This window comes from Lonchura striata, chromosome 1A (assembly GCF_050655825.1).
Source record: "Lonchura striata isolate lonStrDom1 chromosome 1A, ASM5065582v1, whole genome shotgun sequence".
In the NCBI taxonomy this organism is placed as follows: domain Eukaryota; kingdom Metazoa; phylum Chordata; class Aves; order Passeriformes; family Estrildidae; genus Lonchura; species Lonchura striata.
In genome coordinates this window covers 28,620,777-28,637,314 of record NC_140741.1, presented here as the reverse complement: position 1 = coordinate 28,637,314, position 16,538 = coordinate 28,620,777, and the positions used below count along the sequence as shown (strand labels likewise).

Here is a 16,538-nt window from a genome sequence, read left to right as displayed (position 1 = left end):
TTATGTTTAAAATATTTTCTAGATGTCCCTTCCTCTTTGCAGAGAAAGGCCTTTGAAACATAAGTATCTTATTTTAGAGCAGCAGAATTGTTCAGATTTTAACTAATCTCTTTCATTTTTGATGTCAGTGGACTGCATATACTTTATTTACAGTCACTCGGAAAGAAATACTTTCATGATCTCTTTGTAATAGCAAGAAATACTTTCATAATCTGTCATATTGAGGAATAGATCAGATATGTAAAAAAGGTCTTACAATGAAAAAGGAAAGCTTCAATTGTATAAGCAACATTATTGCTGCAGACTTTAGAATTGCACAAATTGTCTAAATATATGGAACTATGACTACAGAAAAAAAAAATCTATCTTTTCAAAACTACTTGCTTAGAATAAAATAAAGTTTAAAATTAATAGGATTCAACTATGATGCAATGACTTTTTATGTTGCCACTGCTCCATACCAGTATTATAGCATAAAAATGAATTCTGAGAACAATGTTACATTCAAAATCACATTATGGGCAGGAAAGAAAACACCTTTTATGGAAGCCAAGAATTTATTATCAGTCCTATGAAAATCTCAATACTAATTGCAAAACAACAAACAGTTATTAAGATTTGTTTAGTCACAATAATACTTCCTCCTCCAGTACGAATTATCTAATTCAGAATGACATTAATAATGGAGTCAAAACTGTTGTACAAAACCTTCCTAGTTATCTTGCTCTGCTCTTGAGCTCTCCCATGGGCTTTCATGTTTGGTCCTGTGTTTGATGGCATCAGCACTGCTTGAGAAAAAGAAGGCTGCAGCAAGCCATCAGCACCTCATGCCCTTTGCCAGGGCAAGTGTAGTGTTTATGATGGAGCTCCTTCTTTCCTGAAAGAAGGTGTACGATGTTGATGGTTTCTCCCTCCCTACTATGAGAACTCTCACTTGGGGCAGTTTTTCAAGTCTGGTTCTGCGAGCTCCTGCCTCATTGCCCTGCAACTCCATTTTACATCCAAATTTACTGTATATGGTGAGCTTTGCTCCTTCAGCCCTTTTGGCTTTGTACAGCTCTCAAACTGCACTTCCTTACCAACCATGGATGACTTCTTTACAGCACTGGAGTCCCCAGTAGGAGGAGATCTCAAGCACTCTGTTTTCACCCTCTGCTCTCACACCTGGTGCCCTCTACTCCCATTTGCATTGTCTCTGCTATCACACTGTGATGATGCTCCTCTGCACTGCACCATTCTGTGAGGGTCACAAATACATCATTTACATCATTATACACATAATAACTACCTGCTACTACTATCTGTAGAAAAATTCTAATTATCTCTCTTTTCCAGATGTTGGTGAGTATGTATGTTCTATTTAAGAAGTGTGAACTTCTAACATCAACTCTAAAGTTCTTCTTAAAGGGAAAATCTGATCATTTGAACATTTCAAGATGTAACTTGTAGGGACTTTGGTACTTCTGGACTCAGTACTTCAAATTCTGTTCTGACCAAAGTAACACAATAAATGTGAAACAACTAAATCACAGCAGAGAGCTGAAGAATAGCTGGCACACAGTTATTATTAATAGTTCTCTGAATTCCCTTTGTGCTCTCTACTGTCTCAACACTGGAATTGTTCCTGCCTCAAAGAGATTAAATTAGGCTAAGGTTCAACCTGTGGATTTTAAAGATAATTTCAGAGGATGGGTAACAGAGAGCATACAGAAAACAAATAATGCTGGATAATTACTTCTGTTGATAAAATCTGTGAATGGAGACAATGCAATGCAATACATCTAGATTTTACTAAAGGATTTGATATAATTTCTCACCAAATGATGTGTTGATTAAGAATTAGCACTATACAAAATAAAAGCTGCACATGCTAACAAGAATATGATTCAGAAAGTAATTCTAGAGAGCATCTATAATGGTGTATTTCAGGATCAGTTCTATTCAATGTATTTATCCTTTACTAGGAAATTTCACAGACAAAACATAATGGAGACCATTAAAAGGAAAAGAAGTAGATCAATCAAGTGATTGGAATTTCATGGTAAAGGTAAACTGGGAATAATGTGCAGTGTAGTTCAATGCAAACATATGCCTATAAGATGGAAAGATATGGATTGTTCAATTAACATACAAAGCCTTGTTTTAGAGAGCAACATGTTGAACACAAAATTGGAGACAAGATGTATAGCAGCTTGAAACAGTTTATAATGCTATGGAAGAGCAGGAGATGAGTTGTCCCCAAGCACAGGCTGGCCACAAACAACTTTTCAAGATGACTTAGGAAATACAGAACAGGAGTCTGAGTGTCAGGAGAGACTTAAATCAATGCACCTAAACCAGGAAAATTTTTCCCCACTAGCAAACAGTATTTTGTACACATTAGTTTAAATAATAAAAACTTTTAAGCCAATTTACAGCAAGGAGAACTGCCCTTCCTAAGAACATACTGGCCGCCATCCGCTCCTCTTTTAATCATCCTCGTTTTCATCATATAATCCACCAAGTCAGGAACTGGATTGCTGTTCCAAAAGACAGAGCTTGGCTGGTGCTGCATCAGTTTACCATGCCACCACTCTGTGTTGGTTCAGGGAAGCCAGAAAGCCCCTGTGCTCTTGCCACTGCACTCGGCTGCTCAGCACCCCTTGGCTGCTGGGCTGGCTCACAGCTGCTCCTGCCAGCTGTGCTCTCTGCCACTTGTCCCCTCCAGCTGTGCTCTCTGCCAGCTGTCCCCGCCAGCTGTGTTTGCTGCCTGCAGGCTGCTCCGCCGTGCCTCTATAGGCAGAGCAGCTGCTCGGCACCCTCAGCTGAAGGCTGCTCCCATGTTTTGCTGGATTCTTTCACTTGGGGTGTTTCAGCTCTTAGGGAAGATTCAGTGATGTGCAGGAATGTGGTAAAGTCATTGCCACAGAAAGAAGAGTCCCCAAATATTATCACTTAAAGATAAATCCAGTCACTCCTTGGGATTATTTTTGTCAAATACTTCAGCCACTTGCCACAGATTTGAAGGATTGTCCAGGATTTACCCATCCCTATACCTTAGCAGATTTTAAAAGAAATGTTGTCAATATTACAAAACACCTATGAAATTTAAATATGTTAAAGCCTGACGTGTTGTCTGCTGAAGTCAGTAGTTCTCACTGTTCCACAGGTGTCCAGAGTGGCTGCGCCCTACACCACAGCCTGCAAATCCCAAGGAAGTCCCACTGGTCCCTGAACAGCTTACCTGAGCAGAAATAAAGCCTAGAAGTTAATGCATCCCAGTGCTTGCATGTGACAGAACAAGCAGCAAAAGCATGCTTGTAAAAGTGATGCTTTAGGTTGTGGTGGGGTTTTGAGGTTTGGGTTTCTTTTGGTGGACTCTCACTCTGCAAGAAATTGTTTTCATTCCTTGTCTTTCTTACAGCTTCAGCTACATAGTTTGAACATCCAGCTTTTCCTGTCTGTAGCATTTGCTGCAGTATTGAAGCAACAGGAAAAAAGCAAACTTGTTAGGCAACATTGGTAAGACTGATCACTTGCCTATTTTTGGCTGGTTGTCAGAGCAAGATTAAGGAACCATTTATCCCACAAACTAATCTTTAATGGCACCCTGCAGTGCTACTATATATCACTTAGCTGAGACACCAGTTAGATGGTCATTGCTGTCATACATACAGGATTTACCAAATTTAATGCTTTAACTATTAGCCTTGCTCTTCACTTATTCTTCAGATAAATTTTAAAAACTCAATTTTAAGAAAACTGAAAAAACAGAGATGACTATCTAAGGGATTGTGTGGTAGGTTCCCCCAGGCTAAAAGAACTGCAATTTGAATGGGAAGGAGGAAAAGCTCTAAAGCTGCTGTTCTGTGACCAGTTGTGCTATTCTGAACAGTGCTAATAGGAAAACCATAGCCCATTTTCATGTCTCCTAAGTCCATACACATGCACAATTATTGTGTCCTTTCCTATCTGTTGACAAAACCTTTATAGGTTATAGTGCAAATAGCGTAAACTACTTCATCCTTGTGGTTGGTTTTGCAGTGTTTCAGTTAACATTATTTTTCTGCATCACAATACATTTCATGCTGAAGGACAGTTTATGGAAAGTGTAGGCCTCTCACCTGCTGTACAAACTGGCTTGCCTGGGGCCTTTTGGGTATCAATCTCAAAGGACCATCTCAAGAAGGAGCCCTACCTCCTATACTTTCTTGGGGACTAATCTAAGATGGGCAAAAAATTTCACAGTGAGATTTGCTATTCGGTTCCAATATGCTGCCTGATGACCTGAATAGCTGCAATTTAGAATCAGTTGAAACTCCTTGTATGGAAACCTTCTTATCTGGCATTAAAGTCTACAGAGTAGATGTGCACGTGGGGATAGGTGTCTAGGCTCCTGCTGGGATCAGTGAGAGCTAGCAAATTCTAGCAGTGGAATCCAGGCTGGGGTAGACCCAGCCAGATGTAGGAGCCTGCTTCAGTGTGGGCGATGCTCTCTGGAGGTGCCATTGTCTGCACTGGTGGCAAGGGGCAACCCCGCTCACGTCCAAGTCTGGGCTGCAGATACCACATTTAAACAGGAAGACTCTCACTCCATCTCTTTTATTTTCTGTGTTCAGTAAGTCCATAGCAATAATCCTGTAGCAATTTATAGTCATAAGTGGTATAAAACAAATAGCATTAAGAAAAGGAACTGCAATAGGCTTGACTTGTTAAACATACGCAAGCATTGGTTGCATAGGAACTAGCATAAAACTCATTGTAATTGTGTCAGTTATAATAGCAATTACAGGGAATGTAAATTTCACACTCTCTCAAAATTAGCATCTCCTGTTTTCTAGAGGTGTAAAAGAAGAAACCATGAAGAAAACATTTGCAGTTTAGGGGTGGATTGTGAGATTTACTTATAATAAGATAATTATTGCTTTTTAAGTTTCAGCAGAAGATACGCTTATTAAGCTTAATAATGGCTCTACTACAAACACAAAGCCAAATAATCAACAATTGTCCTGCCTCACAAGAGTAACAATTAAAGGGTGTGATGATCTGGAGCAGTAAAAAGAATAACAGCAAAGTAGACAAAAGTGAGAGAGAAACCACTCTGCTTGGAAACTGAACATTGCAGAACAAAAGGCTATTAAAGAATATCTAAAGTAACCATAATGCTTACAGTAGAGAATAATTGCCAAGTCAGTGAATATCATTAAACAAAAACTGAAGTCACATTTAAAAGCATACTGCTTTATTTTTCATAAAGCAACATTTCAGTTACTGATCTAACCTCTGCACCTCAAAACAAAATATCACAACAGTATTATAGATGTAACATTAGGAGTTTGAGAGTTGATTCATTGTCCTATAAAAATAAGCAGTAGCAGGCTAAACTGATAATGCAGAAAGAGGAGCACTAGGAGTATTTTAACATTCTGCTGGTAGTGATGGATTCACATTGTCCTTCCAGAAGTTAGACTGAACATTTTTCAAATTTCTGTTAAGAATGATGTTTTGCAGGGGAAAAAGATACAGCATGTATCCTCCCTGATGTGTAGGGATTAGCTCAAACAAAAATAAAAAGCCCAAATTTATCTAATTGGGTTTTTTTCATTTTCTTCTGTCCTTTCACAAGTTTTATTAATCTTTAGTGAATGCTTCAAACAGTTTTCAGACAATTTAGCCAAACTGCTGGGCTTAATTCAACCTGTCTTAGAAAGTAATACAGTGCAATAGGACCAGACTCCTGGGAAAGACCAGGTGCTGAAGCACCAACAGCAACCCCATGCCCTTTGTGGGTGACTTTCTTCCATACAGCATAAATGCTCCTTGACGGCTGGGGCGCATTCCATGCTGTCTTAGAGAGCCTGTTCTAGTTTAGCTCATGTGAAAAAGATTCACAAGATGCCCCTAGACCCAAGTGGAGACAGTCAGGAGGTTCACTTCAAAAGCCTGCTCCTTGCTTGAACTGAAATGCTATCACAGGAGCACCTTTGTCACATCCACTACTTGCAGAAAAGTCAGTAGGAATTCTGTGCACCGCCCAAAATATGAAATTGAGTCCTCAGACAAATTAAAAACAAGAATGTATACAAACATTTTATCTAACAGTGGTTTCATAATCTCGTATAAAATCTTTAATAAAACATACTGTTATTCCATATTGATTGCCAGCTTGACATGAACATTTAATGTGCAAGTCTATTTTATGAATATATAAATAGCTACTTTTTAAAAACAGAATTCAAATGGGAATCTGCAAGTGATCCAGAAAGAAAGAAAGAAATAAATACTTATAGCACACACAAAAATACTATTGTCTGGTAAATGTACACAGAAGAACATCATCCACATATATAGAAGAAATCTTGAAGACATAACAGTCATCTTTAAATTGTTGATTCCTGGTTTGAAACTTCCCTTAGGTGCTGAAAGGCAGGAAGTGTCTGTGTCAGATAAGCAAACAGACTCTTGGCATCACACTGGAAATACTGTTTTAACTTCCATTGCTTTCCAGCTGCCTATAAATTCCAGACATTTTAAGTTAGAGTTTCTTAAACACCTTCTCCTTTTCTAGTCTCTAAACCTCTATGATCACATGAAACAAATTAAGAAATAATGAAATGCTGCATAGTTTGTGCACTATATTATTTTCTTTTATATGTTACTAAAATAAGTGTTTCTTTTCTGCCATTCAGTACAGTACTTCCAGCTGCTTGATCTAAAACCACATCAATGTTATGAAACTGCTCTTTTGTCTTTTCCAACTTGGCAATGGATCAGAACAGCTTTCCCATCAGACTTTGCCCATGGAAGGAAAAAGAGAGGAACATTGCTTGTATCTTAAAAATTATTGTGTGAAGTTTTTTATTTATATATATATATATATATGTATGTATGTATGTATGTATGTACGTAATTGCCATGCTTTTTATCTTAGCTTTCTCAGATTTATTCTCCAGAAAGCATAATCAGGTGGTAAAAAAACCTGATCAACACCCTTTCAAAAAGCAGAGAAAAGTGTTTCTTTCCTTTTTGTTTCCTCTGAATTCATATTGCAATGTCTATATTTTATCTGGACCTAATTTTTTCTTTTTTTTTAATACTAGGAGTTTAGAGACCTTTTATGGATGATTGAAAAACAATTGTGGCATCATGGTCTACCAAAGAAGTACTACAAATCTATGATCTCAGCTCTTGATATAGAGGGAAAATATTCCAAAATGGCATTATTACTGCTTGGAGAAAACATTGGGACAAAGATTTAAAGGAAAAGGTTCAGACAGACCTAAAATGGGCATCCATGGCAGAACTGAGAAGAACTTCATCATCCACCATCACCTGTTGATAAAGAGAAGATCTGAAGAAGGCAACTAGCAACTGAGAGAATATTTCTCACACAGTTTTAGTAATGGTTATTCATCCACAGATGTCCTGCCAAGAAAACATCTCACTTGGCAGACACAAGGCAGTCTAATCATTCCTGACCAAGAAAGATCAACTAAGAGTGATATCTGTGGGGACAGCATGAAGTAAAAGCAGGGCCCAAGAACAGAAAGGGTAAAATTTTGAGCAGTTTGCCTGATGTGAGCAACCTTCCAGGTGTTAGTTCCAGCATTATCCCAAAACACGAAACTCTGCACTGTTTTGCAATTTTGTTTGATTAAGTGAGAAATAGATTGTATTTCACAGCATTTTTCCAGCTAAGAGGCCACTCCTTTGTTCTCCAGATAATCCTGTATCTGCAGGAGTTTGAGATCAGCAACACATTTAATTTCTACACACCCTCATTATCTCCCCTCCATACATGTGTTTATGTGGGGGAGAGGGAGAGAAAAGGCAGAAGGAAGCAGCATAGTCCTGAGCTGTTGGCAGGAGACTGGAAAGATTTTTCTGTATCCCACAAGTGCCAGACTTTGGTCTCACCAAAACAGGAGGTGGGGTGGGGCTGCTATCAAGTGCTTGTGAAATTCAGGAACCAAGAAGGAGTGGATAGAGCATAAACTTAGCATGAAACTTTGCTTTACAAATAGTACCCCAAAGCGTTTTTGGTACACCCCTGAAGCTCCATTATATTTGAGCACATGCTACAACTACAACAACCTCCCAAGCAAAGTTCAGTGAACAGAAAGGATGCACAACTCTCATTATTTTATATTTTTTTCCATTTGAATCTTTCTGTATGGTGAAACTCTGAAAAAACCTTTAGAGAGTGTCTACACAATCCCTTCTGGGTCACCAGGAAAAGCCTCACCATCTGTCTCAGGCCTGGAACTGCTCAGAATAGCTCCAAGGCTCTGCTCCTGCTATCCATGCACCTCTCTCTGCCTCTGTACTCTCAGGGCTTGTCCAGCTGACTGCATTGCTCCCAGGAAAGGGCATTTTCCTGCCCTTCTTCCTTCATCACTTCACTGTGCCCTGAGCACAGCAGCTAGGACAGTGCACAGGAGTGTCTGGGGACTGCCAGCCTTGCTATCTGGAACTGTGCTGTTTCCCTAAAATTCACAGGGCTTGCTCATTTCACTCAGTGACCAACACTGACCAACGCTGCACATTTTTTTTTACTTTGAGATACTTGTAGGATGACTTAATGGTAGCCATGAGGCAGTGGCTGCCAAATCTGGGGCATGATCTGGGAGCATCTGCATCTGCGCTAGTTTTAATCCCTGTAGTTTGTTAGTCCCTATAGAGAAATCCCATGTTTGTTGGCACATCCTCTGGCAGCTCAATGTCCTTCTTAGGATGGGAATGTGCCCCACAAGAGAAAGCCCTGGCAGTCTCCTTCCCTCTGAGCCCAGTAGGTTCATCTCACCTTCATTTCATAATCCTCCATCATAGTACTTGCATTTTATGCATTTGCAGCGATCACAGTGGCAAGTCCCTAGCCAAGGTCTCAGTGTCACTGCTGAGGCTCCAGACACCTGCCCCATGGATCCAGGAGCAGGGAAGCCAAGGTGCTACTTCCCAGACCAGGCTGTGGATCCTGGTGGGTCCCTGCTCTGGGGAGCATCCCAGGAGAGCTGCACTCTGGCTTGCATGATGGAGCTGAGCCCTGATGTCCAACTGTTCCTCTATCCAGCCCTGGTCACCAGACCACAGGGGAAACTGGCATTCATGCATGTCACACTCACCTTTCTGTGTCACACCAGCAGCTGGGTGGCTTTTGCCCCTGGTCAAGGGGTGAGGGCCAGGAACAGGGTCACTGCTCCCTGAGCCAGGCACCAGCTCTGCTGTTGGAGGCTTGTTGTCTACCTCATGCATGCTCTAGACCCAGTGGTAGTTTTCATCTCTGTTGCAGACCTGTTGGCAAATGAGTGGCAAATAGTCCCTACATGAGAAGGGCAATGAATTGCTTTAATTTTCAGGCAGATTCAGATTTCACCTGGTGACAGGAAAAAATTAATTGCCAAAACTTTACAAGAAGTTATTAAAATATATTCAAAATATATTACGTACCAGTAACATCTGATTACCATTACCAAAACATCTGATAATATCAAAGATATTTTATAATCTTTGTAGCTACATGGAGACCTCCAAAAGCACTGACTTGTAACAGAAATCTGAACTCAGGGTCCTCATAAAACAGGAAAGCTGGACAGAACAGAACACACGTCAAACCAATATGATTAATGCAACGTTCTCCCATATTCATGAGAAGATGGCAGTTTATATACACTTCTACATAGTTTACAGCTTACAAAGGCACTTCCATTGGCAAGATAAAATTGTTTACCTTTGCCTTAAGGTGGTCAGGCTTTTCACACTGCAGCTGTACCCTAATTCACACTCAGATAGCTCATTACTTTGTCATTACCTTAACATAATTTCTAACTGCTCCACAACTGAATTCTTACTGCATCAAAGGCTTCCAGGCCCCACCAAGGCCGCTTATCAGGGGCCTAGTCTGAAGGATAGCTCAATTCTCACTCCAGACATAAATCGTGCCCTCACTCTCTCTCTCAGAAATTCTGCAACAATTCCTTCTTTTTCTTTTTGAGCTACCCAGGCTGACTTGAAGGCATGGTTCACTATCTTCTGCATACACTGTAATAAACACGGTATAGAGACTAAACTAATTATAGTAATAAGAAAAAATACAATACCAAAATGAGGTAAATCCTTGACTCAACTAGCAAAACCTAAAGAATTGAGCCAATTAGCAAATGGAGGGTCTACAGCAACAAGTCTCTTCATAATGTCTTTCAGTTGTGTTAACTGTTTGTGAATTGATTGAGAGTGGTCAGCTAAATTCCTGCAACACATGCCCTACTACATATTTCTCATATTCTTGATTGCCCTGTTTAACATGAAAGGAACAAACTTAATTATAAATACAAACTATAACTTATGATAAACTTAATGTTATGCTTATGATTATCTAACTTATTGTCCCTCTTTTACTTTTGCCATTGAAAAACAATGGCAAAATGAACAGAAGAATCACAGGCCTTACTAAAACCAATCAAAACCTAGTAACCAAACTTTATAATATCACTAAAAACATACATTTATGAAAAAACCCAAAGTCCATGATCTTCTGTGGGTGAAACACAAATCTTTGCACAATCTGCATTTTCTGTGCATCTTCTGCTCCCGCTTGTGGAGAGATCAGTGCTTTCTTGCTAAGATAAGTTCCACATTCTTCACTGAAATCCATCTAGTTTCTGTACCTGTTAAAACACAAACAAACCCAACATCCCACAGGAACTGGAGGGTTCTTTCTCAATTCTGTTCCCTAAAATTGTATGAAGAAATGGAGATATCAACATCTTTGTTACAAACATGAAAAACATCAAGAACAAAACAATGCATATAGTACAGAAACTAACAACAAATAAAAATCAATCAGATAATACACAATTAATATTACATATAAAATCACAGTTACCAAGTGCTACACTATCAAATTGTCATCCCAGAGTCTGCAGCAGCTGACAAACCTGAAAACAACAGAGATTTGGAGAAAACATGTCTGGATCATGTCTCTCCAAACTCCCTTTGAGGCTCAGCTGTCCTATATGGTCAAATTGTCAAGCCAAAAGGACTTGAATACTTTTTGATGCAGAAAACACCTGGGTCAATCACACCATCCAAGTAGAGCCAGAGCTTGGCTAGAGCTCGAACTCTAATTGGAGGATATCTTTTAACACATTATAAAACAGAAGTCTTAGAAATAGCAGTTATGAGTAAAAAACCTTTTGATTAAAAGTTTATCAAACCATTAAATAATTGAACCTGTCTAAAATAACTCCTCCCCTCCCCTTTTTTTTTTTAACAGAAATTCTCTAAGCACAACAAATTCTCTCTTCAGAAATATGAAAATTTGAAGCCTGAGATCTTGAACCAAAATCTGGACAATGAGTTTGTAAAAGAAGATGAATTGCAGGTGCATAAAACATTGGATAAAAAAACCACAAGTAGTTAAAAAATAAAAAACACAGGATCCTGAAGAAACACATCTTGTAATAAATCACCTAAAGAGACAATAAAACATATGAAAACTGATTGTAAATACCATAATAACACTTTAATACCTTAACAATAATTTTTATCACAAAAATCAGACAACTCACATTATATGATCAACTTATCAACAAGAAATGTTTAAAATAGTTTAAGACAATCTTTTTAAAGCATTCATATAACATTAACAACAATCATTATTTATCTTAACATTACCTACAAAAACTTAACAACCATCATTATTAGTATTATTATCTATAAAAATCCAAAAACAAGATTACAAACTCAATACCAACATTCCATCTGACTGACATTTCTCAAATGCTTTGTTTTCAAAGACATTTTTGGTAGGTAAATCATTACTAATACTTCTATCTTTATACAGTGATTTCCATCTATCTCGTATTTGAAATTACATTGATTTGCATAATGTTCATCTTTCTTCGTATCTTAGAGAATGACTTGGTATTGTTGCAATCCCGCCATCAGTGGCGCTGCTGCCCTCAGCGCTGTCGTTGCCATGACAGCCACAGTGCTATGCAGACATCTCAGCTGCCATGGCTGGGTGCTGTGGGGAGATGAGGGGGCGCCGCCGCCTCGTTCCCGTCCTTGCTGCATCACCTTGGGGATGTGAGAAGAGACGGCCCCACTGTGGCTGCACTCTGCCTGCTCCAACTCCAGCACGGCCGAGCCCCCGGAAAGCCCCTCTCCCCCCTTGTGTTGTTGTGTGGCAACAAGGAGCCTTCCGTCTCTTGGCCGATGTCCACACCACCCCGGGCCTGCCTCAGGCTCGGCACCAGCCAGCCCTGCTCCACCTGGCCCTGCGCCCACCGCTCCTGCAGTCCGCCCAGGCAGCTGGCTGGTGCTCACTGCCACAGCCCTCTGCCTTAGTTCTGCCACCCCGTTTCACTAGAGATGAGGGAGGGCTTTCTGTAACTTTTCTTTTCTTCCCACAGAGTCAATTGCTCTAAAATTGTACTGGTTTTATCTTTGCCCTCTCTTGGAAAGGATATGTGAAAGGAGCCGTGGTGCTCTTCCTTGGACGCTCTCTGTATGCTCCCTTTCTTCCTCTTCACATGCGGTTTACCTCAACCACTTCCGCAGGGCACGCCATTCGCTTTTATTCGGCGTGGCAGCAGGTCCACTCCAGGTCATGGCCCCGGCTTACTTCCACACCCGCTGTTTGGGCCTCTCGTGAACACTAGGGACTTCTCTCTGTGCTCCAGCAGGCTCCCGCAGCCAAACAGCGATGCCAAAAGCCTTTTTTCTTCCGTAGTGAATGGCACGATTTGGAATCCTGGAGTCTTCCCGCTATGTTCACTTGATCCTCGTTCACAAAAGAGTGAATTTAGGATCCCAGTCTCCATCACTATAAAGCAATGTGGACCTGATTTTCGTCGCGACTCAAACTCAGCTCCTCGTTACCCTAAAAGTAATTTAGGAGCTTTTGGAGCATGCTGAGTCCCTGTTCGGGCGCCACTTGCACTCAGGGTCCTCATAAAACAGGAAAGCTGGACAGAACAGAACACACGTCAAACCAATATGATTAATGCAACATTCTCCATTTATTCATGAGAAGATGGCAGTTTATATACACTTCTACATAGTTTATAGTTTACAAAGGCACTTCCATTGGCAAGATAACATTGTTTACCTTTGCCTTAAGGTGGTCAGGCTTTTCACACTGCAGCTGTACCCTAATTCACACTCAGATAGCTCATTATTTTGTCTTTACCTTAACATAATTTCTAACTGCTCCACAACTAATTTCTTACTACGTCAAAGGCTCCTAGGCTCCACCAAGGCCGCTTCTCAGGGGCCTAGTCTGAGGGGTAGCTCAATTCTCACTCCAGACATAAATCATGCCCTCTCTCAGAAATTCTGCAACAGAAATCTCCACATGTTTTGCAAAAAAACTACAAAATGTGCTTTCATTATTCATAATCATGAACCCAAGAGAGTCTGCTGTGATCACTTGGCATGACACAGGCTAGGGATACAGTTCCAAAAAACTCCAGAATTACTGAGCAAGAGCATTGCTTTTAGAAAAGCATCCACTTCCCTTGTAAAAATTTCTACTGCAAGAGATTTTACCATAACTCTTGAAAAGCTATTCCAAAAATTAAAATATCAGTATTTGAATTTGCCTGATTTTTTTAACAGACACCAAATCTTACCTTTGTCAATTTCAAGAGCTTCTGTCACTGCATTTCTGCCCCCATAGGTACACTGAGACTCTCAAGGGACTGAGCCTTCTCCTGGCCATTAGAGACAGGTTGAGCTCCTCAGGGCATTCACAAGAAATTTCATTTTTTGGTCAGCCTTTCAGACATGGTTGTGTCGTTTACTTTGTGGCAAGCTTATTTACTTAAGCATATTCCATATATCTCTGACACCAGAATGGGATAGTGTTCCAACAAGATGATACCAGTATGACAAACAGATGAGTTATAGCATCTTTGCCTTTGCTTGTCTGTATTCCTGAAGTTGCTCTACCTCCTTTTTGATTAAATCTTTTATTAGCAGCTCTTGCTCAGGTCCCACACCTCCTCCTGTGTCTCCTTTGCTGTAGCAGAGTCACATCTTCTTTTGTCTCTTCTTCATTCCAAGACATGCAATATTTCATCAGGCCATATCAGAAGAGATTCTTCATGTCTGGCTTACTGAGCACAGCAGAGCCCTCTCTGCATGTCCCCTTCATTTAATTTGTTCTACTTCAGCTAGTGTAGCTGATTCACACTACCACCATATTTTCTTTAACCACGTTACACAAAACAAACATACACCTTTTGCAAGAATGGACAGTGGGGATCCTTTGAGATTAAACCTACAATCATCAATTTCTGATGAAAAAAATGAAGTGTACATGGAGTAGTATGGAGAATGTTTATTTTTCCTTTCTCGGCAGAAGAAAAGCCTAATGACATATTCTTAGGGGTCAGCATACCTTGGCTGGTGAATTTCTGTGTTCTTTCTATGGCTTTGTAAGGGAGTAGCATAGAATCACCAGGGTTTTGAAATGCAAAGTAAGGTTTTTCCCTTTACATTTCAACTCCTTCAGATTCTGAGGAACTCAGCTGGTGAGTTTTATGCCTGACAAAGGCAGGATGGACAAAGCAGCTGACTACCAATGCTTTAAAATCCCAGCCTGAGAAGATCTCACCCCACTAAAAATCTGTAATAAATATAATCCATGCCAAGACTTGGAGAAATTCATTCTTAATCCAATCTGACATTAAAAGACAGTAAAATATTTGTCTGTAGATTCTCGGATTCACCTCATACCACTTTTAACAGGCGATCAGTATTTTTTGGTGAAGTTGTTATCCTTTTTACGAAAAGAAAAAATAATTTTTTTGAATGGGAAGGAACAAGCAGTGCAACCAGAACTTCAAAAAAGTGTAAATGATCCAAAATCACACCTGCACCTCAATGCTCAGAGAGGATAAATAGCCAGATACACACACATGGCCACACAAACTCCTTTTTTCTTTGATGCCCCTGTTATAAATAGCTGACCAAGGGCTGTCTTGCTTACATTTATGAAATAAATATGTGAAATGAGAGCCCATGGCACATGTATTACTGACTAGTGTTTTCCTGTTGTGTTTACTGAAACTACAAGGCACAAAATAACAATAAAGGAATAAAATCCAGGTTGTAATACAAGTTTGAACAGCATATTGATGCTGGTAGGATTGTATTTTTCTGCACTTATTTTATTAAGATATATCTGCAAGTGCCAGCTTAGTCACTGATTTCACAGAAAACTTGTGAGCACTGGCTGACTCCACATGTTTATCTATCAAAGAGCTCTTTACAGAAGTGACATCTCCAACATCTCTATTGCTCTCCAGCCACATCTCCAGTTCCCACACCAGTCTCCTTTTTCACCATTTTTCAGCAAATTCAACACCTCCCCTCTCCCAATCCTGCTTCTATCCACACTGTAAGGCAGATTAGAGAGAAACACACTGAACCAAAAAGAGCCCTGCTCACAAACCAACCAAATTCTGTTCCCCAGTCCAGGCCAAAGTGTTTACAAATTTGCTTTTTCTAATACATTGGTTTTTTGCTCACTCTCTTTGCTCTTTTGCCATGGTGAGGAAGTAACATCCTCACATTTGGAGGAAAACTAAGAGCAGGTACCTCTTTGGTGCCATTGTTGCAAAGACACATGGAGGAGACTGGATTCTGCACAGAAGTGGTCTGCCTTATTGGTCCCCGTCCATCCCACACTGTCAAGCCGTGAAGCAAGCAGTGTTCTCTCTTTATGTCTGCAACATGCTCGGGGTGAGCAGGCACAGGGCTCTCACAGCCACCACGAGAGGATAACTGGCAGTGTGGCCAAGCCCAAGGCAATGCCTGTGGCCAGCAGCCTCTGGACCAGCATCTCCTGTGCTGCTGGAGCCCCTGCTGGCTGCCCTGCTCTGGGATCTCTAGAGCAGAGCCATGAGACACAGTGCAGACACATCATCTGGGCCTCTGCTGCTCCTCAGGTTTGTGCAGCAAGCACTGCTCTGTCTGGCTGCCTGCTGATGCTGTCTGCTCCAACAGAGGTTCTCCTTCTTTCCTCTGTCCCAAATACACAGCTCTCACAAACCCTGCTAACATCATTCCTCTGCACAAGGACCTCCATTTGCAGAGTCCATGGACTCAGAGTGGCACACTTTTCAAGTGTTTATTTCATCAAGGACTGTAGTCACGTGCTCTATTCTAGGGCAATGAAGATGTTCAGTTTACTTGTCACCTTGTCCTCCTTCACCCCACTGCCCATATTCTGCTCTTCCTCAGCCCTTTCTCACCACCTTCAGCTACCTTCAGATACCTTTTGTAGGTATCCAGCTTCTTCCCACAAAAAAGCTGATGTGCAGATTGCTCTCTCTGCCTGTGCAGAGCAAACATATCTCACATCAGACCTTACTGCAACCAGCAAAGGCTCTGGAGAGACCCAAGTCTTAAGGCTCCTCCACAAGACCCAACTCTGACAAAGACAAGTCCAGGCTGCAATTGCAATTCAGGATGGAGAGAAAAAGAATTGAGTGATCACTATAGTTGCACATCTTGTAGCCTGAGACAATGGGCTGATTTTCAGATATGAT

The 16,538-nt window shown here is 40.6% G+C and overlaps 1 pseudogene; it reads right to left on the bottom strand.

Annotated features, from left to right (window-relative positions):
* Positions 1-11,601: 11,601 nt before the first annotated feature.
* On the bottom strand, positions 11,602-12,591 carry LOC146763423 (uncharacterized; annotated as a pseudogene).
* Positions 12,592-16,538: the final 3,947 nt, after the last annotated feature.